At 38.0% G+C, this 27,040-nt stretch overlaps 1 long non-coding RNA gene across 1 annotated transcript in view; it reads right to left on the bottom strand.

The window, feature by feature from the left end:
* Positions 1-4,675: 4,675 nt before the first annotated feature.
* Positions 4,676-27,040, bottom strand: part of LOC147917544 (uncharacterized) — a 275,539-nt gene continuing 253,174 nt past the window's right edge. Inside the window, exon 6 of the long non-coding RNA XR_015550479.1 lies at positions 4,676-5,499. This is a non-coding gene — a long non-coding RNA (uncharacterized LOC147917544). The remainder of the gene's footprint in view (positions 5,500-27,040) is intronic.

Here is a 27,040-nt window from a genome sequence, read left to right as displayed (position 1 = left end):
TAAACACATCCCCTTTGATGTTACTCATGCTGTTGTTTCTAGAAAGTACAAGATTATATTTCAGCCCAGCCCACAGTTGAAATAAATGAAAATTAGAATTAAAATTCAAAGGTTTTTGTTTAGAATTTGATGCTACTTTAAGCAAAGCAGGGCTTAAAACAGCTCTGCTGATGAGTGTCTCGTGCGGGTGGGGAGAAAGATGCCTGCCAAGTTCATGGATAAAAGAGATTGCTGGGCCTTGAGTGTTTTTCCCTCAAAGGCAGAGGGAGCCCCATTCTTGTTTTGAAGAGCATTACTGTTACTTGGCTTCTTGGACTTGGGGGTACCTTCCCCCTACTCTTCTGACTGTGGCAGATTTGGGAGACTATGAGTGGCACCCAGTGTCCTGGTCACTTCTTGTTCATACCCCTGTTTAGGTTGGAGAATAGGAAGGAAGCAGCTGAATAGAAAAAAAAGTAGTGACTTGGCTGTTACTATTTAATAAATAACTATGGTATCTGGAGTTGTAGCAATGAAATATTCAGGCATAATTAAATATATGTATATATAGATTGTAAAAATATGGTTATAAATTAGTTGAGCCAGTTTGATTACTGGAGTCATGTTAGTAATGAGACTAGCAGGATATTCTACAGATTTAGAGGATGTTGATGAAGTGGGTGCCTTACAGAAAAGCAACGTACCGCAGAGTAATAGAGGTCTAAGCTTTCCTGAACCAATCTTAATTGAATTAGGAATTTCATTTGAGAAGGGAGGGTTAGAGTCAATCTTACATTTGGTCTCAAGTAAGCATGGAAGCTGGAATGTTAGGCAGGATTTCACCAGCATTGTTGCCATGGTGTGCTGTCCCCTAAGCACACGCTGCTGTAGGCCAGAGGGAGAGAAGCTGATGGTGAGAGGTCAGCAGTTTGCAGAGCATGGGTCTGTGTAGGGGAGGTGAGAGATTATTGCAGCTACTCCCTTGCATTGCTCTCTTGGCTATAAATGAGGTTTCTCATTAATGAATCATGCATACAGACTGCCAGGGTCTCAACATTAATTGGTACTAATGGGAACATCTTATGGTTGAAGGGAGAGCTATGGGAGCCATTTTCAGTCTGATTTGATTTGGAAGGGAGCTTGGAGAATTTACATTTTCCATGAAATTCTAGGGCAGCCTTCCTTACCCACCACCTTTGCACTCCAGACCTTAAATAGGTTGCTGAGTATCTGCAGAAAAGTCTATTGAATTCTTCCCGAGTGAGAAGGAATATCAAGTGTTTCAGTGAGATTTGCCTTTCTCTGTTGGGCATGGCAGCTACAGAGAGTGTTTGAATCTGCCTTTGATTATACTATGCATGCTAAGGTCTAATGCAGCGTATGTGATTCATTTTATTCCTTTAAGATCATATAGCAGAGATTCAGTGCAAGTTAGCTCTGGGGAAATTTTGACCAATAAAATTTGTTTAAAAAATGTGCCCTCTCATGATAATGTACTGTTATTCCAACAAAATAGGCTGGCGCAAAAATTTGATCTGAGCTGCCTGGAATATTTTGCCCCTTAAGTGGAACTGACAAAGAGTCCCTTGTAATTAGCTTTTGATATATGTTTGGCATTGGGACTGGATGTTCATAGTGTTGGGATAGTTCAGACTTTTTCAGTTCATGGAACAAATGGGTGAATCCCACCTCCCAGAGCACCCCAAGCCCATACTATCTCTTAGAGTGAATTAGGAAAAGCCAAGCCTGCCTTTAGGTGGATGCACCTGCACAAAGGCATACTGCCTGCAGCCCCCACTGACTCCTTCAGTTGGGTGCCTTTGTGCAGTGCACCACCTGTACAAGCTACATCATAGCCTTGGTATCATCCTTGTGAATATTAACACCTCTCTAACCCAACAATGAGTCTGTGGGAAGGGCCTGGAATAAGCAAGATGAATTTATAAAGAAAAATAAGGGCTCATCGAAGAAGATGTGGAGCAGGCCTATGGGGAAGACATAATGAGGTCATAAGTTTTAGTAGAGAAGAATGTGATAGAAAGCTTGAGATGTACATCCTTGAAAACCATTTTTACTTTCAGTCAATACAACTTTAGAGTAACGTGTTCTACAGTTGATCCACTGTAAGAGGTAAATATTTTCTGTAGGATCATCTAATTTATTACTGGAGAAGTATGTAGAAATCATTTAGTCCTACCCCTTCATTTTACAGATGAGAAATCGTGTGTACAACTCAGTGCTACAGAGCTAGCTAATGATGGAGCCTGGACTAGGACCCAGGTCTCATGACAAGAAGTCCAGCTCACGTTCCATCTCTGCCAAGCTAAATGCCACAAACACACACCCATCTCTCAGGTTCAAGAGGTGCCTTTAAGTCTGATATTCTGCAATTAGATGAATGCGTCTGAGTATATCCTACCCATACCCTTCTCACGTTAATAGTTTTGATTCCTCCCCTCTTGTTCTTCATCTTTGCAAAATGAAGAATGATAATATTCTAATCTAGCCTTTTGAGGAAAGTTGATACTCACTTATGACCATGGAAATGGCATTCCCCAGGGATTGGGGAGTTGCATTAGCTGACCTCAGTTTCCTTCCATCTCAGCATCTAGCATGGCAACCTCTTTCTTTTGCTTATTTAGTTACCCTCTCTTACTCTACTATTATGTCTCTCTTGAGGGGCAGTACAAGACCCATCTGTTATGGCACAAAAACAAGGCTAAAATAATGTTTTCAGTCCACCACTCTGCTCCCACATCCCTGCCCCTCCCCCCACTACACACATCACATACACGCACATTTTTGGTTACATGTAATATTGTGCTGATATTGTGTATGTAACAGTACATTGGAATTAGTCCACCATGGTTCCTTAAATTAAGTCTGGTAGATCCAGTTAGAATTTGATACTGCTTTAGTAAAGCTGTGCTTAAAATTACTCTAATGATAAATGTCTCATGCTTACCTCTGGGAACATCTTCTGTACGTGACTGGACCAGTAATGAAATTCCAAGCAATTGCCAGATCCATAGGTCCCTTCAGGGAGAAGCTGCCAAGGCAGGTTCTTATGTAAAGGCAGCCAAGTTTTCTGAAATGTAACCTTAAAAAATATGGTCACAACTAATAGGACCAAGGATTATTAGTTAAAGGAATACATTTATAGACTTAACATTAGACTAGCAGCCTACTAAATGGCCAATAAGGTTTCTCTATATTTGATAGTGAATAATAAGGTCTTCTGTCTAGAAGAGAGTTAATGCAAGATACACCCATGGGGAGAAGGTGGTAGATACAGATATTAGAGGAAAAACAAAAAGGGCAGCAAAGTCACATAAATAACCTATTTGTCTCAACCACTTCATCTCCTAGTCAGGATAGTAAAGTAGGAAATATTTGAGTTTTGGAGTTAGGCAGATCTGGATTCAAATCCTTCATATTCTCTTTGAGCCTCAATTTCCTTATTTTAAAAATGAGAATAGTACTACCTGCTTTATAAGATCATTAAAAATATTAAATGAGAAGATGTTTTAAAAGACAGGGCATAATGTATGTCACATAGGTAAATAACCAACGAATAAGGGAATAGCTCATGAATGTCTTGACAGAATTAAATGAGGTAACATTTGCTGTGCTCCAGACACAGTGTAGGCATCTGCTTATAATAAATGTTCCTTCTGCCCCATGCAACTCCAGAAAGTATAAAGACTTCCCATGCAACTCCAGAAAGTATAAAGACTTCCTTTAAATCTCTAAGTAGATTTGAATTCACTGGTCTTCATTGGTTCATGTACTCAAGAAATGTTTAGTAAGTGCCTGCTATATGCCAGATTAAAATAGAAAGGTAAATCAGAATGAGTTCCTGATAACCAGGAGTGCATATTTTGGGTTTCAGAGAGATAGAAAAATAGATAAATGGCATTTTAGTGCAGTGAGTGCTATCACAGGATGTTATTGTAGCATGCATGGTTATCCGAATCTGTGAAGATGTTAATAAATCAAGAAGCATAATTTTCCCTCCCAGAAACCAATCAGAAGGGCATACAATACGTAGAAATGCCAACCCAGTCATTGCATCTAAGAGGTACATTAAAGAAGGCCACAGAGTCTGTGAATGCAGAGAAGAGAGGAAACGTGTCTGGCTAGCAAAATTCAAAGAAGATGCCCATCATCAAGAAAACTAAAGCTTTCCTCCATCACCATCTGGCATAAGAAAGGTCTGAGTTAATAGTAAAATAGTATCTTGTGCATTTTAGCTTCCATCCTGATGTTTCCTATGTTTCCCCTCTTGTGGTGAGATTGAAACGAGAATATTAGCTGCAATTCATCTATCCATTCATCCAAATCCTCACTCTCTATAAAGCATGCCATATGTGAAAGAAAAGCTTTAAAAATACGTAATGCTTCTATTTTCATCTACTTCCATAAATAAGCACTACAAATTATGCCCAGCCATCAAGTAATATTATTGAGCATCTGTTCATGGCATTTAAATGTCTAAAGGGGCTAAGGTTGTTGAGGCAAGAAAGGAGAAAACCAGAAGTAGCACATGTGACAGCCTATTATTCAAAGGGCAGTAAACAACTATTTATCATACCCTCTTAGGAGTGAATAAGAGAAAAGAGGCTTGCAAGTGTAAGAACTTCTTGAATCTGAAGTTTCCAATAAAACAGCGAAATAACTATTTCTACATCTCTATATTTATATCTATAACTATATTTATACATATATATCTATATACATATAGAATTACAGAACCAGGATTTTATGACAAAGACAAAAATTTGAGGAGAACAATCAGAAAACTGTCTGAGAACCATGTTACTTCATAAACATATATTTTTTAAAGTTATCTACAAACCCATTTTCCTCAATCAGCAAGTATTCATTGAGTAAATGGCACGTTATCAGGCCAAGTGCTTTGAAGGATTACAGAAAGTCTAAATTGTAATCCCTGCACTGAAAGAGTTTATAGTCTGGTTGGGAGACAAAATGAGTGGATAAAGCAGTGGACAATACAATGTTATCCATAATTATATCCCATATTGTTTGTATAATGTAGGTGGGGTTATTGCAGGTGTTCTGAAGATGACAAACTTAGATTAGTTCAGAAGTCTTAGATTAGCCTGGAGGCAGAGAAACTTGAATTGATCCTTGAAGGATCCGATTTTATAGGAATAAGGAAGGGGAAAAGAAAACACAAAAAGAGGGGCATTGTAAGAAAAGGCAGTGAAGTAGAAATTAATAAAGTTTTTTCATGGAGTCAATAAAAATTTAGATCTAACCAGAGGAGAAGGAATATGTTAGAGGGTAGTGAGGAATAAACTCCAGCAGGTAGAGTGGGACAACCCACCAAACTGTCTTCCATTCATGGCCAGGACAATGCCTACACACACTACTTGTCATATGTCTTCCAGTCATTTGTAGTCCAGCTGAATACTCTATCCTCACCAACCTCATTACTTACCTTCATTCTCCCAGAACAGCAGACGTATCCAATCAGATGGCCCACATACGATGGCACTAGAATCAAAATCAGTGCAATTTTCTGATAAGATTGTGCTTTGGATTCTCAAGGTAAGTGCAGATAAGCTCTTTCCAATAGCATATTCCTTCACGCCATTATTTGCTTCTCTCTCCTTTCCATTTCTTTTTATTGTTGTTGTTGCTTGTTTGTTCATTATTAATTCAACAAACGTGTAGTTGAGCTTCTACTCTGTCTCATGTTCTGGGATAGCCACTGGGAATATGTAAGACACTCTTTTTCACCCTCGAGAAGTTTTTGGTCTAGACAGAGGTACAGGCAAGTCAACCATACACCCCCAATAGAGTTTGATGCATGTTATGCGTTACAACACCTCACCAAGCTCTCTGAGGAAGGTCATCTAAACTGAACACTATATGGAACAAGTAAGTGAAAGTGAGTGGAGAAAGGGATCTGCTTCCGTCAGAAAGAACAGTGTGTGAAACCTGAAATGAGAAAACACAGTGCACGAAGAGGACCACAAGAAGTATACTGTGGGCTATGGCTTGATAGAGGAGAATAGATAAGTGACAGAATAACCCTGCAATCTGAACCTCATTATCATGTCTTTGATAATTTCATTCAGTCTTTGACTCATTGAGTACATACGTAATGAGTACTCATTGTGTCAGGAATTGTGCTAGAGACTAGACACAGGACTCCACACAAGGCACAGAGCTGCCTCAAAGGAGCTTTCAATCTGGCTGAGATGTCCCAGCAGTAAACTGACAGTTTATGAGGTTTGTGATGGACATGGAGGGGCACATGACTCACCCCAAATTCATTCTGTAACGGTCTCTCTGCCTCTGATCTTGTTTACTTCTCTTCTAGACTCATTTTTTTTCCAAAGTATGTGTGAGCTTTGTTAAATTCTGCTGCTCTATTCTTTATTTAATTCTTTTTCCTTTTATTGTTTAAACAACCAAAATGGCCATCTTTCCATTAATATTCAGAAATATGTCCCTCCCAATAAATCCCATAGATGCGTGCTGAGGTTCATTTTATTCTTAAATTTGCTGGGAAATCTATAATGGTTTTTTAGCCTAATTTTCATCTCAATCTTTTACATTTTTGAATAATATAGAAAGAAAGAATTGGAAATAAATGTGAAAAAAGAAAGATTGTATAGCTATTATTCCCCTTGTGTCTATATCCCTTCATCTAAGCCAAAATAAAATGTAGAAATACAAAATAAATAAGAAATTAAGAAAATAAACTTAGTAATACAAAAAATTACAAGAGCACAAAGAGTTTATCTCCATAATTTAATTCAGCATTTCTTCAAGGAGGCAGGAATTTGTCAGTAAGCAAGGTGTCGCTAATAGTGAGTTCCTGGAGAAGGATGAAGAGCTGGCGGAAACAAATAAAACAGTAATAACATGACAGAGAAAAGGTAAATAGGATACTGGAGCAAACAGTAGTAAAAAGGAATGAGATAGGGAAGAATAAATAATAGAAAGGCTGAGAAAGCAATGTTTTGGGATTGAATGTAACAAGGAAATTAAACTCAGAGAAAGATAGGACATGAAAAAGAGAATAATGCACAGTTTTCTCTCTCCTCTTTCTCCATCCAAAAGAAATAACTGTCAGCTACAGGTCATAAAGCTTTATAGACTAGTGACCTCTGACCTCTAACCCTGTGATTTATTTCCTCTGAGCAGAGGCGCAAATCTTCCTCCTTCTGAGAAAAATGAAGCAACATGGCTGGGTGGCTTCTCTCATCCATCAGGCAATGAAATGTGTCTCTGGGTCTCAATTTTCCATCAGCACCCTTGCTCCAGGCCAACTCAGGACTGGTTTACAGACCGATATAAAGTCAGCAAACACGTGGTACTTAAAAATATATATATAAAAATATATATATGTATATACACACATGCACACTCAACTTATAAATTCTTTCTACTGAACTACTGGAAGCAAGCAGTTCCCAATTTAATTAACAGACTTAAATTGCTGAGAGTCAGCAGAACCAGTTTATAATTGGCCAGAGCTGATCTGCCCCATTTGCAAAAAAAGTTCACTCAATGTAAAGGAAGAAGAGTTCTTTCATTCGCATTGGCCTTTTCTACTTGGCAACTACGGGCGTCCATTTGTAAATCAGCACATTTCCACGTACAGGCCATCAAAAAGGTATTTCCAGAAAAGCAGTGATAGTTAAAGAGAGTACACACACCCTCTTTGATGCCATTTGAAGTAGCAAGGAGACTGATTGGAGTCAGGGAGGGGACCTGGGGTAAACTGTTCTTTTGTGAAGCCAAGACTGCTGGTAGCCAGAGTTGGCTCTGGCTTTCAGGGGCAAAGAAAACTGAGTCATCTCCCTTCATAGAGCTGATTTGTTGAAAGGGCACAAGAAGTTCCCAGGGATTTCATGCTGTCTTGAAGCAACCTGCATTTCAAATGGATGGGAAAGGGGGTGGGGGAAGTGGGTTTTGTTGCTAGGTCTCCCAAAGACTTGCCAAAATTTTGCCTGTTTCTTTGTGAACCCAGTAACCACCCCAGCTGGGCGCCCCATTATTCTAAACAGGAAAGAAATGAATATGCCCCATCCTTTTCAGCTTGCAAATGTGCCCTGGTGATGGCAAACATGGCTGTGTTTGTTCTCCTTGGGGAACAAGTCAGGCATGAAGTCCCTTTTGTTCATGCTAAGAACAACCTCCCCTTATTCCCAAGTCACAGAGGGGCTGGAAACTTAATCTGGAAATGTGAAGGTGAATCCTACCTGGGAAGGGCTGGGCTCTGTCCAGGAGTTGGGGTCTGTCTGAAGTCCTGGGAGGCATAGAGATGCAGGTGATTCCTGGGAGAGGCCTCTTTAGCAGGTGTACAACTCCGTAAAGGGAGTCTCCCTGACACACAGGAGAGCACGGAGCTGATCCAGCAGTGTTTCTGGTCTTAATTAGTTTACAAAAGTGTTATGAGCTGAAGGAGTGAGACACGTCTTAGATGCATGGGAATATAAACGTATAGCGGTGATTAGTGGATTAGTATATGTTTCCTGATGAATATATGCAAAAAAGAGAGCCGAGGCATTGATGTTTCTCTATTCTTTTCTTCATGCAGGCAGTGAGTGCAGGAGATCTTGTGCATTCTGGTATGTAGATATTGCCGTGTATAAGGGGAGCTATAGTTGGTGCTGGGATGGATTGATAACAAAAATAGGTAAGCCATAATTCTTATCTTCAATGAATTTACAGGAAGAGAAAAAGAATATTGGTCATAGGATTATAATAAAGGACAAGTACTGATACAGTACTGATGCGTACCATATGAGAGAAACACTCTAGGGGTTTAAAAATGGGAGAAATCATATTTCATCAAGTAAAATCAGGGAAAGCTTAATGGTGGAGGCAGTCTTGATGATGAACCATGATGCAAGGGGAGGCTTCCAACGTATGAAGAAAAAGGATGGAAAGAAGGGCATTCCACTAGACAGGGAGAGGGTAAACAAAAGTACCCAGGTAGGAAAGTACAGGACTTGCTGATGAAATAGTGTGGTTTGACTGAAGCATCACATTCTTATAGGAAAAGATTAGGAAATAAGGATGAACAGCCAGATCAGGGCCTTATTAGCGAAGACCTTATATGTTAGGCTATGTGATTTTTAACTAAACAGAGAATAGGGAAACTTTGAAGGTTTTGAATAAAGAAGTAATATAATTGAAACTATACTTTACAGAAATTAATCTAATAATGGGATGTATTGGAAGGAGATTAGAGACTGAAACCCCTGAGACGGTCTATTTTAGTCATCCAGTCAAAATGTAACAAATCTTTTACATTAGGATGGTGGAAGTGGGAACAGTAAAAGAGAGAGATTGGAGAGACTTTGAAAAAGTATAATCTACAAGCTTGACAACTCACTGATGTGGCTGGCAAGGCAGAGAGGAGAGTCAGAGAGGATGCCAAGGCCTGAAACCCAAGGAATTGGAATAACAGTGTTGCCATGGAAAGAAAAGAAAGTTTGGAGTTTTCAAGAAAGTGGAGTTCACTTTGGAGTGTATTGAAGTGAAGGTACTAGCTAGAAACTGAGTTAGAAATGCTCAGCAGGCAGCTAAGTTATAGGAAATAGGCCAGGGCTAAGACACAGAATTAGGAATCATCGATTTAACAAATTGTTATGGAGGAACCACTATGTACCAGGCAATGTGTGAGGTACTGGGGTTACAGAGATAAACAAGGTCAACGACTTCTGCTATCACAGAGAATTTACAGTCCATTGAGGAACACAGAAAGGGAAACCCATCAGTCCCCTACAAGGTGATAACTGCTATGAGGGAGGGAGGGAAGCACAGGGAGTTATGGCATCCAGAAAAATTCCAAAACACCTTACCCAGATTTGAGAGTCAGGGAAGGATCCTAGCAGAAAGTGACCTCTAAGTGGCAAGAGATTGGGGGGCACGGAATCAGAATGAGCATTTTTGTGCATGTGAAAATCCAACTTAAAGTGAGAGCAAGGTACACTAGAGCAGAGAACACAGGATGGAAAACAGTGAGAGAGGAGGCTGAAAAGATAAGGTCAATTATTTTGAGCCTTGAGGGTCACATCAAGGAGTTTGGACTCTGTCGAGAGAGTCATAGGAAGCAAGTGGTGGGTTTTAAGCAGAGGAACTACCAGATTTTAATTTTATAAAAATCACTGGCAGCAATGTGGAAATAGAGGAGAGGGAAAAACAGAGCAGTGAGATTCAGGAGACCTGGTCCTGAATAGTATTCACAGAGATTGAGAAATGTGAATGGACTCAAAAGGCAGAGGTAGAAGCCTTGATGATTGCTTTGATGGGGGTGAGGAGTGTGAAAGAAGAGTCAAGAGAAATAGCTAGTTTTTTCTGGACCACCAGGTGGTTGGTATTACCATTAGCTAAGTAGAAAACACCAAAGTAACCAGGGATTGTGTGTGCGTGTGAGTATGTGTGTGTTTGTGAAGGCATGCATGGTTTACTTCGATTTGATGAGGGAGAGGTTCAGTCTTGCAGTGTTAAGTTTGAGATTATATCTAAAGAGAGATGTCTAGTAGGCAGTTAAATATGTTTGATGTGATGAGAGAGGTCGAGTCTGGGGATATAAATTTGGAAGTCATTACCACACAGCAAATGAAAACTAGAACCTCAGAAGAAAATAAGCTTACTATACGCATTCCCAGGGGTAAAAATAGGAAAGGGCCTAAAACGGATCCCTGAATAGTATCAATATTTAAGGGGTAGGTAGAGGAAGAAGAGACAACAGTGAAGGCTGGGAAACTGTTGGCAGAGAAGTAGGAGGAAAACCAGAAAAAGTCTGTGTTTAAGAAAACAAGGGAGGAGTGTGTCAACCAGGAGGGGAGGTCAACTATACTAAATACTAAACTGAACCCTGCCGAGAGATCAACTGAGAAGTCACCACTGGATATCGTGGAAAAAGATCACTGGTGTCTCAGGCAAGAGCAGTTTCAGTGGAAGGGGGACAGAGGTCAAAATATAGTGGGTTGTTGAGTCAAAAATTCAAAAAGGTCAGCGAGCTGACTAAACAAGGCAGTGGGATTGGTCTATTGGCAATGTTGGAGAATTGAGTGGTGGGAACAGAGGACCGAGGAATGAGCAAGTGAAGAGGGTGAGGAGGAGGTAGAGGAAAATGATGGAGGACACTCATTCTAGAAATTTGTTGAGGAAAACAAGGACAAAAAACTGTAGCTAGCAGGTCAACAGGACATGTTTGCAGGCAAAGAAGGGGTCAATAGAGGTGGTAAAATTGAAAGGATAAAGGAGAACCCCAGGGGAAGAGGGCTGGGCAGACTCTTGGAGGGAACTCAGGTTTCAATGAGAAACCACTGGGACAAAAGAGTCAGGGCCAGAGTGTGGTGATGCCCTAGGAGATTTCTCCCATTTTGTTCTGTAAATAGATTTTAAGAGGAAAAACCAGCAGCACTGTCCTGTGGAATAGACAGGAAGTAGCAGAGTGTTGCGTCTAAAATATGCCAGCGTAATACAGCAGCTGGAAAGGCATTAGCAAACACTTCTTTGAAAATGCAAATGTTCCCTTGAATGATTAAGGTCCTTGGGCTCCGACTCTTACTTTTTCACGTAAATAACATCAGCTTTGATGAAAGCAATTCTCTTGGTGTTTTAGTCTATTTGGGCTGCTATAACAGCATCCCCTAGCTTGGGTAGCTTATAAACAACAAAAATTTATTTCTCCAAGTTCAGAAAACTGGAAATATGAGATCAGGGTGCCAGCATGGTCAAGGTCGGGTGAGGTCCCTCTTCTGGGTTGCAGACTTCTCGTTGTATCCTCACATGGTAGAGAGTAGAGAGGGAAAACAAAGCTCTCTTATGAGTGACTCTTACAAGGGCACTGATCCCTTTCATGAGGGCGCCACTCTCATGACCTCATCTAATCCTAATCACCTCCCAAACGCCCTACCTCCTAATACCATCACTTTGGAGGAGAGGGTTTCAACGTATGAATTTTGGGGGGACACAAACATTCAATCCACAATACTTGGTCATGGTTATGAGAACAGGAGCCATGGGAGAGGGAAGAGAGATTTAAGAGAAGTTGGGGAAGGGTAAGAAGGGAAGAAATAGATCAGTGCAGTTCAGCTCTGCTTCTCACCCAGGTAAACACCCCTCTCCTCCTCCTCAAGCTCCTCCTACCTTCTGATATTGATTTTCATTGTTGTTTACTGACAAGCATCCAGGTCATTAGAAACATTAACTGTTCACAAAATGTTTTAAACAACCTTGTTGCAGAAATAGCTTGACAGCCAGGACCATAAATAAGATCTGGGTACTGAGATTTGGATAATCTCCCTGAAAGTAGATAAGACAATAGACATACTTTATGCACGTGATGGCAGAGCAACCGGAAAGATGCATAGCTCCTAGCGAGGCTCACAGGGTAACTGCAGAACTTTAGTACGGCTGTTATGGTGGGTAAGGAGGTGGAATACCTTGATTTTCTTTTTTTCTGAAAAAAGGGCATAGAGTTGTCCTTCCTTTAAATATAAATAAATACCTAATTTGTTCTAATGCTTTCTTTTCCTCTCATGATTAGCTCCAGGGACAAGAAGCAAGGTATCTTAGTTGTCAGAACCTTTCACATTTTGAATGCTCAGTAAATACTAGGAAAGAAATCCAATATGGGAAAATTAAAAGCCAGAATAAATCAGCCTGCTATCTTGGATGCTGAACCTTTAAGCACTCAGCAGGGAAGAAGCATTTTTCCTAATATAGAGATAGAGAGTTGTTTGTTACAAAAAGGGAAAAAATCCAATTAAAAAGTGGGATTTGTGAGGCCCCTGCTTTGGCACAAATCACACGGCAGAGTTGATACATCCGCTCTAATGCCAAAGGAGTGAAAGTCTGATATTGGAGATTATAAGCCACTTTCCAGTCTATTGTCTTTCTCATCATAAGAGGTAGTCTAATGTCTAATTTCAGTAATAAATATTACTGAATAAACTTAAGTAATAAGGCTCTTTTACCTTAAATGTTTATGCAAAAATGTCTAAAACTTGCCAGTGTTCAACTAAAAAATGAAAAATTAAGTCATACTGGTTCTTTTATATCATACAGAACAAAAATGATCATTTACCTGAATAACCTACCATTTAAGCCTAAAATCTAATTATTGGGTCCAGTAAGACCATTTCCAACGACATCCATGTCACTCTTTAAGGAAAATGAAACAATGAAATGAATGCTTTTGGCACAGGCGCAGTCAGTGCTCTGCCCGTATCCCCCTGACCCCTTTGCTATTCTTATATACACCTGCCCCCAGAGTGCTCATGCTCCCAACAGCCAACGCCTGCCTCTCCTTGTTTGAGAGCTGCCCTGAGGCTGCTGGATCTTACTTCACCTGCCGGCATTGAGAGCCATAGGTGCCCCTCTAATAACATGTAATGTTTACTGAGTGCTTACTATACGCTGGACCCTGTGTTAAGCACTTTATCTGAATTACCCTATTAAATTCTCACAGTAACTCTGCATGGTACAAACGAAGAAATTATTGGCTCAGTAATTTCCCTTCTATAAAGTTGTTATACTAGTATTGCTATACATATATACTATGATGTATGTACAAAGATGTTTACTGTAACAATGTTTTTTTAAAAACCACTGAAAACCTAAATTTTCATCAACATGGGACTGGTCAAATAAACGTTGGCACACCCCTAGAGTAGAGTCCCATGCAGCCAGGCAAAAGAATGAGGGAGCTCTACGTACACTTTAATGGGTCGATAGCTAAGATATATCGTTATGTAAAATAACAAGGTGCTGAACAGTCATATATGCATAGACGTGTATGAGTGTGCATTGATTATTTCTGGGAAGAGAATAAGAAATTGGAAGAATTTAGTAGAAAGATATACCTCTGGAAAGCGGGACTGGGTGTCTAGGGCAGGAGGGAGACATTTTTGTTTTATACTCTTGTTTAACTGTGTGCTTTTTTCAATTTGAAAATAAATAAATGAAAAATTAAGTGCAGAATTTCAGAGAGAGGGAGAGAGGCTGATCAGCTCTTTCAAAATGTGTTCATAGATCAGATGTTTCAAATACATATATTTAGCAATTTTATTTACACAATCTCAAAAGTGGGTATTATTCCTATTTAAAGGAAAAGGAATTGACTGAGAATTAACTAAATTGCTCAAGTGCACACAGCTACTGAATAGCAGAGCCAGGATTTGAATTCAAGATAGTTTGATTTCTAAGCCTTTATTTTTGACTCTATATCATTTTTGCTTTCAAAATCCAAAATGGAATAATGAAACTATTTTAGTAACTTTACAAAAATGAAGTAAATTTGAACAACAAAGGATCTCAATTTTACCTTTTCAATTTAATTATGATAAAATCTACTTGCTTCAAACAAAGATTTAATGTAAACATCAATTCGGCCACAGGAAAATTTCTCTCTTTCAGTACTAGTAATTATAATTAATTAATTTCTAATGAAAATATAACATAAATTGATCAGAAAGTATGGAAAATTAATGGAATGATGGCAAAAAACGATTTCTTTGTATCTATTTTTCTAAAAGAAATAGGAAATTTATTTCCCAGGTGAACGAATAATTTCCCTGAAAATCCAAGCTATGATGTTTCACTTAGAAGCTGTTTATAAAGTTAAGTCATAAAACCAAAGAGTCTCAGAAAGACTCAACTAGTGATGTGCTGCAGATTCTCCTTCTGGCTCACAAGAGCCAAACTAAATTTTCAGGAATTTTGAGAATCAATTGTTAAGGACAGCCATTAATTAAAAAGTAATTATATAAACCTACGAGTAAGTAAATTATATTCAAAACAAAGCTAATATATACTCAAAACTCATTACTTTTTGATTAATTTCATATTATCTATGCTCTTGAGGTTATTTACATCTAATGAATCTCTCTGGTGGAAATTTATATAACGGTGCACTGATATGACTCTCTTCCCAAAGACCATTAAAAATGACCATTAAAACATCCAGTGATGAAAATTGGCCAGTCATTCTCATGGTTGATCCTAGAAACTGTATTTCCAACTATCATTTATCAAATATACTCACCTAGGTTCTTTAAAAAAAAAAAAGAAATGAAAAAAGAGAAAGTAAAAGGCAAAATATTTCCTTCTTTTACTAAGAATTGTGGCTCTAGATTCATAATCTATTCTTCAGAAATTGTGTATGGGGTCCACAGAATGGAGGTTCTGTAGGTAGATTTATTCTCTGTGTTATCCATGTTTGTAGACAAAAAGAAAAAAAGCAGGAAATGGTTCTCTACTCATAATAAAGGCATTTTTTTTCATATTTTTCTGGAATACAATGATAGACAAAGACGCCAAAGATTAAAATGATCTGAAACCCAAGAAACCATAATAATGGAAACCAATCTAAGTGGAATAACAACATGAACGAATCTGCAAAGACAGTGGTCTATAAGATGCTGTAATGCATGGCTGTCACATCTGCAAGGGATGTGGAGAAGATTTTAATGGTCTATTGGGTAAAGATTTTGAAACTTAAATACTTTTAAAAGACCAAAAAAAAAAAAGTGCCCAAAAACTTGCTAGAAAAATCAATAAGTCATAAGTATGTAAGGTAAATGGTCTTACTGATACACCTCAGGTTTCAACACTATTTTTAGTTAGAGGAAAAACTAAGTTTGGTCAATGGAGAGATCTGGTTTCTACCCCACAAAATCAGCTTTCAATTCTTGGCAATAAGTCATTTGTTTTAAGAAGGGAATGTTACATATACCTATATATATTTTAAGCCATCCTGGCTTTTCACACACATGAAAAGGAGGTTTCCAGTTAAGGTATTTGATTGCTCTCCAAGGCCAGTAATATGTACTGAAAGGCATAATTAGAGGATACTGGATTAAGCTAATAGTATCCGAGGATAACTCTCTAGTCACACAGTCATGTTTCTAGAAGTTGTTCCACTGACTAGGGTTCATTGACCTCCTTATTAAACAGAATTCTAACTTCTTTGTTTATAAGACAACCTAAAGGGAGTAGAACTGAAGCTTCTTAATTGGAAAAAGCACTCGTTCATAATTACTGGGCATGCCAGCTTAAACACAATTAAATTTGTACTATGTATGCAAAACCTGCCCCAACCATCTAGGCAGCTTAGGTAGCCACCCATACCATGTGACTGCAAGGAACCCACAAGAATCCTCTTGCTTTAAAAAATTGTTACATATCTCAGTCTGTTATTCTTAATATTCCCACTGTTTAAATTACTGCATTGGATGAATCATTGTCTTTGGAGGAAAGTCTTGAGAATCAAAGCAAACTTTTCATGCATATTTAAAGAAAAAAAGATAAAGGAAGACTGAAAAAAATGAGGTAAGAATTCATCTTAAGAATCTGGAGAAGAAGGACAAAAGGATAAATACAAACAAAACAGTAACAAGAAATTGCAAATAGAAAGCAATAATTAATGAGAATAAAAGGTTGGAAAGACACTATCACCAAAGTATAAAGGCAAATAATAAACTGGAAAAATATTCGGAACTCATGTCACAATGGGCTTATTGGGAATCAGCAAGGTGCAAATTAAGACAAAAAATTGAGTTACCATTTCATATCTTTCACACCGGCAAAATGAAAAAGCCTGATAATAACAAGTTTTGGTGAGGATGTGGGATAATATGAAATTTTATATACCGCAATTTAAATTGTACAAACACAATGGGAAGCAATTTGGTGATCTAATGAAGTCAAAGATGCCCTTCCTAGCAACTCAACAATTCTGTCCCTAGTCAAGTTCCACAGCATACTTCTTGCATATGTGCTCAAGGGGACACGAACAAAAATAATTTCTGCTTGATTTATTAAAAGAATAACAGATTTGGAAATAATTTAAATATCTATCTATTTGAAAATGGATAAAAATAATATGTTATACTTCTACAGAGAATCCTGCATGGCAGTTAAAGTTAATTCATTGGAGTTATCAATATAAATATGTATCAATACAAGCAAATCTCAAAAACATAATTTTAAGCAAAGAAAGATAAACGCAAATGACATTTATGATAGAACGTTATTTCCATAAAGTAAAAAAAAATTGCAGATAATGTGTTATATATTTAACATGATTAAATATTAAAAGTACAAAATCATGAATGGAAAGGATACCAGACTTCAGGACAGTGATTACTTGTGGAGAGACAAGGAAGAAAAGGAGTTTGTAAAAGAGTATATAGGACATTTTACTAAAAACATAACATTTGAAAAAAAAAAAGTTACTATGGCCAAATGATAGATTTAACTAAATCTGGTAGTAGCTACAGGGTGTTTGTTTCATTTTTCTGTAGACAATTTGTGAATTTTAAATGTCATAATAAAAAAATTAACAAAATAACAACACACTCTTTAGAGCTTCTCCTAAAGTCATTTTAATCAGAAATCTCTCCTCACTATTTTGAAAAAAAAATTGAGAGAACGTTACCTGATTTTGTCATGAATTTTTATATATCATTAAATTCCTATTTTTAAAACAAAATGTTTGATGCTATAATAGATCCTACTTCTGTCCTTAAAACAACTTTAAGCAAGTTGCCTTTTCCCCGAGAGAAATATATTTATCCATTTTACGTATAAAGAGCAAGAGCACACTAGAAAACACACAGATATATTATACATACAGCCTCATGTCTACATAAACAAAAACACAAATGCACCTGTGTACATACGTATGCTTAGGCACATGCCCTCACATGCACACACGTACTTCTAATTTCCCATAGTAATATGCTATTACTGCACGTGATTTTAATAAGATTGAACACCTATCATTCTTTTACTTTTAATTGATATATACTTATCTGAGTTTCCTCATATTTGTGTTATGAGACAGAGGCACCATGAGGTGTGCCCCTGGCATTGCTGGATCATGTGCTCCCTATTAAAACATCATTGGCTTCTTTAACAATTCTACATTTGTTTTTGTAATTTATATTGAATCTGAAATCTCTTGGATCTGAAAGAGTTTTGGAGGTCATCTGAGCTGCCGCTTTTCTGATTAGCGTTTTGTCTTCTAATAGTTCAATTTATTTCTTTTTAGCCATTTCCATAACCTACATTTACTACTCATTTTTAGCATTAACATGCAGTTCCTTTTTAGAGTTGAAGTAAATAAACTACCCCCAATGATTATGCCTTAGAAATTTGCATATGCTGCACCGGGAATCAGTTTTAATAACAATCTTTATGCTACTATTCCATTTATGGTTCGTATAAAATATGGCAACAGTTCAATTGCTGTATGTAAACACAATTTGAAATTTAGCAGAAAATTAAAGTATTGGGAAATGAGCTTTACTGCTTTTTTAAAAAGGCCATCTAATAAGATGGCCATCTAATAAGTTCATTTGTTGAACTGACATTGTTTCTGGTGATTAAGTTAAATTTTAGTGTTGCCTGAAGGGTTTCTCTGGTGGCGAAGGATTGAAAAAATAATTATAATGGACTATGTCTTTGACAGAGTCTATAAACACTGGGATGGCAGCACATGATTAAATTTACGTTTAGATTGTAGAAATCGTTGGTACTTAAGAAGAGAACAAGCTTATTGATCTTCAAGAGTGAAATAAGGCAAGATGAAAGGAATAATTAAATCTGGCAGTATTGGTGTTCCCATCCATGGCACTACAATTAGACAAATTACATGTTTCCTCACTTGCCCCTTTTTTCTCTCCTCCTTAGGTTTGAATTCAAGACCCCCTGAGCAAATGTTGTGAAAAGGATTTTGTTTTCTTTTGCCTTGCTAAATCAGCTTGTTTTCAATAGAGAAAGGCTCTGGACTGCTCCCTGTATAAAGTTATCTTGTAATCCCCATTTAGGATGGAAACCTGTAGAGTGTTTAAACCTATTTGGATTTTTGCATATAAATCCTCTTTGGTCCTAACACCCTATAAGTAATCTAGGTACTTGAGGAGGTAAACAATGAACTCATTTAGGCCAGGAGGATACAATTTAATGCCACGGCAGTCATTGAGCTACTGTAGAGTAGAGGGGAAACAACTGGGGCTATCCTTCAAGATGAAGAAAAGAAATCCTTGTGTTCAAGTCAAGCTTTGTTTGGGATGAAAAACTCACCATCCCTTTCTAGCAACCCTAATCTATTAGATTTCACCTAAAATGTCTAGGAGTAACTTCGAATGTATAAGGAGCTCTGAGAACGGAATACTTGCTTTCTTAGGATTCCTTTTGATTGGAAAAATGACTAAATTTAGAAGGACTCACTATCCCCCCCTAGAGCCTGTGAGTTTGAGAGTCCTGTTTGAACACCAGCATCTCCCTGCAAGGCTGTACTTGGTGTGATCTCCAGGCTCTTGCTCTGACCACCAATGACTCCCTTATATTTGCTGACATGTTGCGTTTTCATTTTCCTTCTGTCTGCTCATCAGGATAATCTAGTTGAATGTCAGTCTGCTCTTGCATATAGGTCAATACACCAAGACGTGATATCTGTATAATGCTAAGTTAATATTCACAACAACCATGCAGGATTCATGTTTGCTCAGATCTCATATCTTGACATTTTCTATCTCCTCACTCTTCTCTTGCATCTGGTGATATCTCCATTAGTCTCCTCCATAAATGAGTGTTTCTCAAAATGTATTTCATGAAATATAATCCCTCAACATGTCCCATAAAAAGGAAGCCATGGAAAAGCAAGTTTGAAAAATACTGCATAGTGTAGCCCTCGCTGTCAAATGTGGTAGCCACTCGCTATATACAGCTATCGAGCTCTTCAAATGCAGCTCATTCAAATTGAGATGGGCTGCAGGTTGAAAATACACATTGGATTTCAAACACTTACTATGGGGGAAAAAAAGAATGTAAAATATCTCATTAATAATTTTATATTGATTATATGTTAAAATGATATCTCTGGATATATTGGATTAAGACAATATATGATTAATATTAATTTTACCTCTTTCATTTTTAATGTGTCTTCTGGGAAATTAAAAAATATATGTGGCTCATATATTTCTGTTAGATAGCACGGATCTAACCCCTCTTAGAAATCTACAATTTATAAGCACATAGTAAAATTTCTGAGAAGTCTTGCAGTAAGGAATTCTGTTTAACTTTGTTAAGACTGGCCAACACGTCCATGAAAAGATGCTCAACATCACTAATCATCAGGGAAATTGAATGAGATATCATCTCACATCTGTTAGAATGGCTGTTATCAAAAAGACAGAGATAATTGTAGACAAGGATGTACAGAAAAGGAAACCCTTGTACACTGTTGGTGAGAATGTAAATTGGTACAGTCATTATGGAAAAAAGTTTGAAGCTTCCTCAAAAAATTAAAAACAAAACTACTATTTGATCCAGCAATCCTACTTCTGAGTATATATCCGAAGGAAATGAAATCAGTATCTTGATGAGATATCTGCACCCCCCAATGTTCATTGCAGCATTAGTCACAGTAGCTAAGACATGGAAATAACCTAAGTGTGCATTGACAGAGGAATGGATAAAGAAAAGGTGATACATACACACACACATTGGAATATTATTTAGCCATAAAAAAGAAGGAAATCCTGCCATTTGAGACAGCATGGATGGACCTCAAGGGCATTATGCTAAGTGAAATAAGTCAGACAGAGAAAGACAAATATTATATGATCTCACTTACACGTGGAATCTAAAAAAGCCCAACTCATAGAAACAGAGAGCATATTGGTAGTTGCCAGGGGCTGCGGGGTGGGGCAATGGGAAGATGTTGGTCAAAGGACACAAAATTCCAGTTATAAGATGAATAGGTTCTGGGGATCTAATTTATAGCATGGTAACTAGAGTTAACAATACTGTATCATATAGTGAAAGTTGCTAAGAGAGTAGACCCTAAATGTCCTCAACACACACACACACACACACACACACACATACACACAAACACACACATGCACCAAGGTAATTATGTGAGGTGCCGGATGTGTTAACTAACTTTATTGTGGTAATCATTTCACAATATATACCTGTATCAAATCATCATGTTGCAAATCTTAAACTTACACAATATGTCAATTATATCTAAATAAAGCTGGAATAAAACCTTATATTTCCCGAACCTCTTTGACTATGGAATCCATTTTCACATAAGAACTATTCATAACTTCCAACTAGTAGTTTTCAAAACCCACTTTGAAAAATATGAGGTGCAATGTATGAGAAACTTTGATCCTTTTTTTCTACAAAACATTCTTCCTGATTCTCAGTAAGAAACAGAGGGTATGGTTTAAATAGGGCAAATGTCTGTCTGTTTAGTCCAGATATCACATATATACCTGGTATCCCTGACGTTAATATAAATTATTTACATGCATTTTCAGTGATTATTTTTGTCAATAAAGCTAAGTGGAATTCAAATTCATAAATTTGCAAATGTTTGTTCTCTGCCATGAACATTAACCTTCGTTCAGGATTTGGCAGTGTTAAATACATACATAAACGTAATGATTTGGTGTTGTTAGAGAATGGATTTTCTATTATCTCCATAATCATAAACATGAACTTAAAACTTGGTCTGGAGCCATCCTGAATCATGAGAAAGAAGCGAGAGTCAAGATCATGGTAAAGAGAACCACAATGAGCCCACCATCCTGTTATGCTTATCTCAACGCTCTGACATTTAGAGGATATCATACATAAATTTCAAGTAATAATAATAAAATAATAGCTAATTTTGGAGCATTTTTCATACCCCAGCACTTTCCTAAGCACTTTTTTGTCCTCATCTCACTTAATCCTCATAATAATTTCATTAGTTAAAGACATATTCTCTTCATTTTACACACAGGAAACTGAAGTTTAGATAGGTTAAGTGACCTGCTCAGGACTTCATAGCCAATAACTTATGGAGCCCTAAACCCAGAGCCAAAATTGTTAACCACTGTGACATAGTGTAAGGTAATAATATATGCATGCATAAACCTCTTTCCAGGACAAATCCCTAAGTATTAAAACGGGCAAGGAGAGAGGAGTTCTTCCAATTTCTTTTTCTCCTCTGTAAAATTTGTGCAATATTGCCACGAATCTCTCCATGCAGTGGGTTAGGAGAGGTTAAAAATATTTGTAACCTTTGGACACTTTTTTGGAGCCTCTACCACTAATATGAAACAATCCCTAGCTACACTGGTAAAGTAGACCAGAGGTCTCCCCAGGTAGACCAGAGTTCTTGCAAATTAGATGAGACACAAAGTTGATTTCAAAACTTACAGTACAGTGAATATGCTTTGTATTCTCTCACCTTACTGCTTTGACAAATGCTGCTCCCCTGGCTGAGAATGCCCTTGCATCTTTTTTTTTGTTCCTTTTAGTCCCTTTATTCAGACACATTCCTCAAATTCCATCCCAGATGTCCCTGCCTCCTGGGACCCTTACTTGAATCATTCTCTATTCCAGGCTGGCTTAGATGAGCCACCATCACCACCATGGGCATTCTTAATCCAATATGTTTTGCTCTATTAGAAAGCCTATTACACTTTTCTGAAATGTAATAGTAAGAAGGGTCTTGTGGTCATTTGTCATGTGCATCTAAAGCTCTTTTTTGATGTTTAGGAAATGGTTCACCTTACAAGATTTGGCAAAACGTAGAGCTCACTTCTCTGCTATGCAGTAGACAAGCTACGTTCACAGTGTCTTTGGAAGATTTGGATGTGCCTGGAGTGCGTTTCCCTGAAAAGAAAATTTCAGGGAAGTTCTGAGGAGTTTGAGAATGAAGTCACACCTTTGTGGGAAAGTTACTAGACTCGTTTTTAGAGTAAGCTCTTACTCTTCTAACTAAACACCTGAATGTGGATTAATTGATGACCATATGATCTGAACAATCTATTATAAACTGGGTTTATCTAATACACTAGCCATAAATTCAGGCAGGCCCTTAATCACTCCATCATCAGGTGGAAGTGGTACATGGAAATTCTGGCTGAAGCAAGTCCTGAAAGCACAATTATTTTACATGAGCGTGAAGCTTTCGCTCCAGTGCAACTAATCTTGCCACACAGCCAAACCTCCTTCAACCTCCATCTACGTATCGGTTCCTATACTAGTTGATTAAGAAGGAAAACATTCCAGCTTGATTTACACATGATGTCACAGGTTAGGTTCTCAAGAAATAGATACTGAAATGGAGTTTGGAATGCAGAACATTTATTAAGAATCAACACCCGAGAAAGGAAGGGAGGAAATACAGGATTGAAGAGAAGAAGTCAAATGGTGGTAGAGGATCAGCAAAACTTTGTCCCCTGGGGAACTCTAGAGCATAGTCATCAGCATTGTCCTGCACTGGGTGAAAATGGCCAGGCATTTACACTTCCACCTCAATCAGTCATTGAGTGAATGCTACCCTGGGAAAGTTATGTTCTTTGGCAAGGTGGCTTTTGACACTGAATCAAACCCTAAGAGAGCTGACAGCTGGAGCCTGTCTGATGACAGATGAGACAACTAGTACTTTCTTAAAGGATTAAAAAAATCCTCCTGGTGAGACAGAACTGTAAGGGGTACATCTGATTGTTCACTTTTGCTTGAAGGAACTATGACCCGAAGGAAGGCTCTTCATCCTGAGATAACAAAATTGGAAGATTGGTGTCAACGGGGTTTGATGAAGCATGGATGGACCCCTTGGAATGGGCTCAAAATGGGAGAAATTTGGTTCCAATGTAAACATTAATCAAAAGGCCTCTTTTGTAGATAAGGATCTCAATTGTCAGGTGGACAAGATGAATGTCTTTGTGAATGTTGATTAGCCTCTTTCCACATTCACTCCAACCCCTGCTCAATAGGCTCAAAAACAAATTGGCCTTGGTACCAAGGATCAAGTTACACAGGAGCTCAACATTATGGATCTCACCTTCCCAAGGCTGACCTATTTACTTCCACTGATGAGTGATCGATCATTTAGCAGCAGGAACCAATGTTGAGTGACCCCCTCCCTCCCAACGTGGGATGATATCTCAAGAGAGCTAGCCATCCAGTTGAAGTTCAATTGCACTGGATCCTTAGCATCATGGAAGAGATGGTAATTGGATATTTTTATCTAGGGATAGTTTTGTTTTCCCTGCTCACCATGCTCATATAGCATCACCATCTGAGGAATCACAGAATGCCTTATTAAACATTGCAGTGCACAACAAACGTGCTTCTAACTAAGGAATATTCACTTTACAGAAAAAGAGGCAATGATAATGAACAGAACTGCATTCTCTAAAAACAGTTGGGCATGTAAAATGATGGGATGGTCTGTTAAAAATTGGGGCACTGCACCAGCAGCAAATTCTCTGAACTATTACTCAATATATTTCTCCCATCATGAGAATATATGGGTCTTGGAACCAAAGGTTAGAAGTGAGAGATCCTCCCGTTGGTATTAGACCTAGCAATCTAACGATCCTCTTGAAAAATTTGGCTTCCCTTTCCCTGTAACTTTGATTTAGAGTTCTCAGTCCCTAATGAAGGAATGTTTCCATCAGCACATGGAGCTCTTGTCTTGGCTGACTATTGATAGTCTTGCTGCTGCAAAATGGTAAAGGGGAGGGAATGCATAGGATGTATAGAATCCCCCATAAATCTCTTTTCAGTGGTAAAATTTAATGGAAGATAACAGCAAATCTGTATAGGAGTACTACAAAGCACTCAGCTCCTTTGGTGATAACAGATTAGTCAGAGAACCTTAACCAAGAGAGGTGGTGGCTGAAAGCAAGGGGTACACAGAATAGGTGATAGAAGAGGGAAATCCTGACAAAATATTGCCCGTAAATCAGCTTCAGAGATGAAAACTATCGCTCTTACCTATATTTTGTGTTTTACTCTGTGCTGTACATAATTGTAAATTTTAACTGATTTTCTTCTTCTTTCCTCTCCCTTTCCCCACTATCTTGTATAGATGTGCTGGGTGGTGGTGAACCTTCCAGTCTAGTCCATATATTATAGCTAGACTTGTGACAGAACTAAAGAATGGACATCATGCAGAGGCCGTGGCTTGTTGCTGGCACCAAAAACTGTGAATTTTACTCCTCTTGGGAAGGGGGTAAGAGTGTTTGTGGTATGAGAGATTGTTGCATCCTGTTAATGAAAGCACTTTTTAAAGTTCAAGTGTTTCTACTGTAAGAGATTTACAGGTTCCTGGAAACCTCATGTCCTGCAAAATCACAAATAATTACAGGACTTATCAGAAAAAATAGATTGGGGCAAACACTCAAAACCTATGCAATTTTGTAACCAGAGCAATTACAAGTACAATAACTTTCTAGCCCAGTTTTTTCTTTTTTTAAAAAAAGATGTTATAATTTATTAGGAATTATAATACAGAATATCTTGGACTTTATTTTTTTAATGAGTTGTGTATCAAAAAGGGTTGAAGCTGCTGGGCTGTGGAGACAAGAGCAAAATGCACAAAGATTGGGCAGAACCATACAATAAGCACTTGTCGAGCAGAGCACATGCCCAAAATAAAACAGGAGGGAGAGTGTGAATGGGCACCTTGTAGAGTACTCTGCTCCTCCACAGCTTGCTGTGTAAGAATTTACTAATTATTACTTGATAACACAAATTATTTGTATGCTGAGAAACATCAGAAATGGACCAACGCAAGTTCTGTGTTACAATGACATCATTCCCTTATCAACTAATTGTGTCAGCTCATTTCTTTAAGACACACCACAGCAGGCTGTGTAAGTAAGGAAAGAAGAGGACACATTGATTTTGGGCAACCAAAATCAGGGACTATAATGTACATTTGTCGCTATGGCTGTCCTTCGTGCCAATACTGTTCTTAAATTTGGAGAATTCCACTATAGAAGCTGAAAATGTCAGATATTCACTTTCCTGGCTTTTCTTTTACCTAGGCCCAGGCACAAAAACTAGGCTCACCAGATGACAGACCCACAGGAGCTTTTAAACCGAGACTAATAATGCAAAGAAGCAGAGACTAGGAGGAACTCTTTCAGAGGATGAAGACAGCAAGATCAGTGCATTTAAGAGCAGGCAGCAGGGGCAGAGGTGAAAGCAGCCGCCTCCAGTGCCTGGTGCTAGATGTGTTTCCAGGGTGAGCTGCAGAGTCAAGTGCTTGTGCCTGCAGCACAGATGCCCTTGCTGCTTCTATAGTGGAGTCATTTTGGAAATTGTTTCTGGCTGTTTAGACTTGAATCTGATTCTCTTGCTTTCTGGGTGATTCTTTGAGCTACTTCATGTCCTTTAATGAAATTCTTTTCCAGCTTAAGTCAGGCAGCATAGCTTCTGTAGCTTGCAACTAAGTGCCCTGACTGTCACAGTCGGCTAGACTGTGAATGACTTGAGAGAAAGGACTGTGCCTCTTGTCACTGAATTCAGAGTGCATAACCTTGGGCCTAGAAGGCAGGAAGTGCTCAGTAAATGCTTGTCGTGTAAATAAAGGAAGAGATGATGTGATTGTGAGAAATATATTGGCCTTAACAGCAATGAGATCCAAGTGACTAAAATAATAACTAATATATTAAAACTAGAATAGCATTACGATACTAATATGATCCTAATAATAAATTAATCTTTTGCACAAATGGCAGGGAGTTCTGCCATTTTATCTTAGATAGCCATTTCGTGTTAGACTTGTGTTAAGTAAAGAAAACTTGGCAGCTATTTGGTTTGCTGTTTTGGTTGCTTTATTTTTCCTGCCTGGTGCTAAGATATTTGTCACAGTTACCTTCATTATGCTTTCAGCTCCCTGACATTTCTTGCTGCCAACCTTGGGAATTTTTACTAATTATTCAGACTATAACCTCCATCAACTAAAGAACAGTGACTCACTCTGAATTATGTAGCACTCTGTGTAAAACTTAGCTGGAATCTAAAACCTGTAATATGTCAACCTTCCTTCTGATATTTCCAGAAAGGTAAAACAACTGAAAGAATAAGGGAATTCATGATAATAACAGAATGAGAAGGAAATAAAGAAATTATTTACAGGTTATTGAGAGTTGATATTTACATGCAGGATTTCCTTGTCTTTTAAGCTTAATGATTGACAATTAAGCAAATTCAATTCAAGATATCTCTTGGCTCCAGCAGTCCT

This window comes from Ceratotherium simum, chromosome 3 (genome assembly GCF_057802395.1).
Source record: "Ceratotherium simum simum isolate JZ-2026a chromosome 3, ASM5780239v1, whole genome shotgun sequence".
NCBI lineage: Eukaryota > Metazoa > Chordata > Mammalia > Perissodactyla > Rhinocerotidae > Ceratotherium > Ceratotherium simum.
Note: the sequence above shows the minus strand (reverse complement) of the source record. Positions and strands in the feature narration are given on the sequence as shown.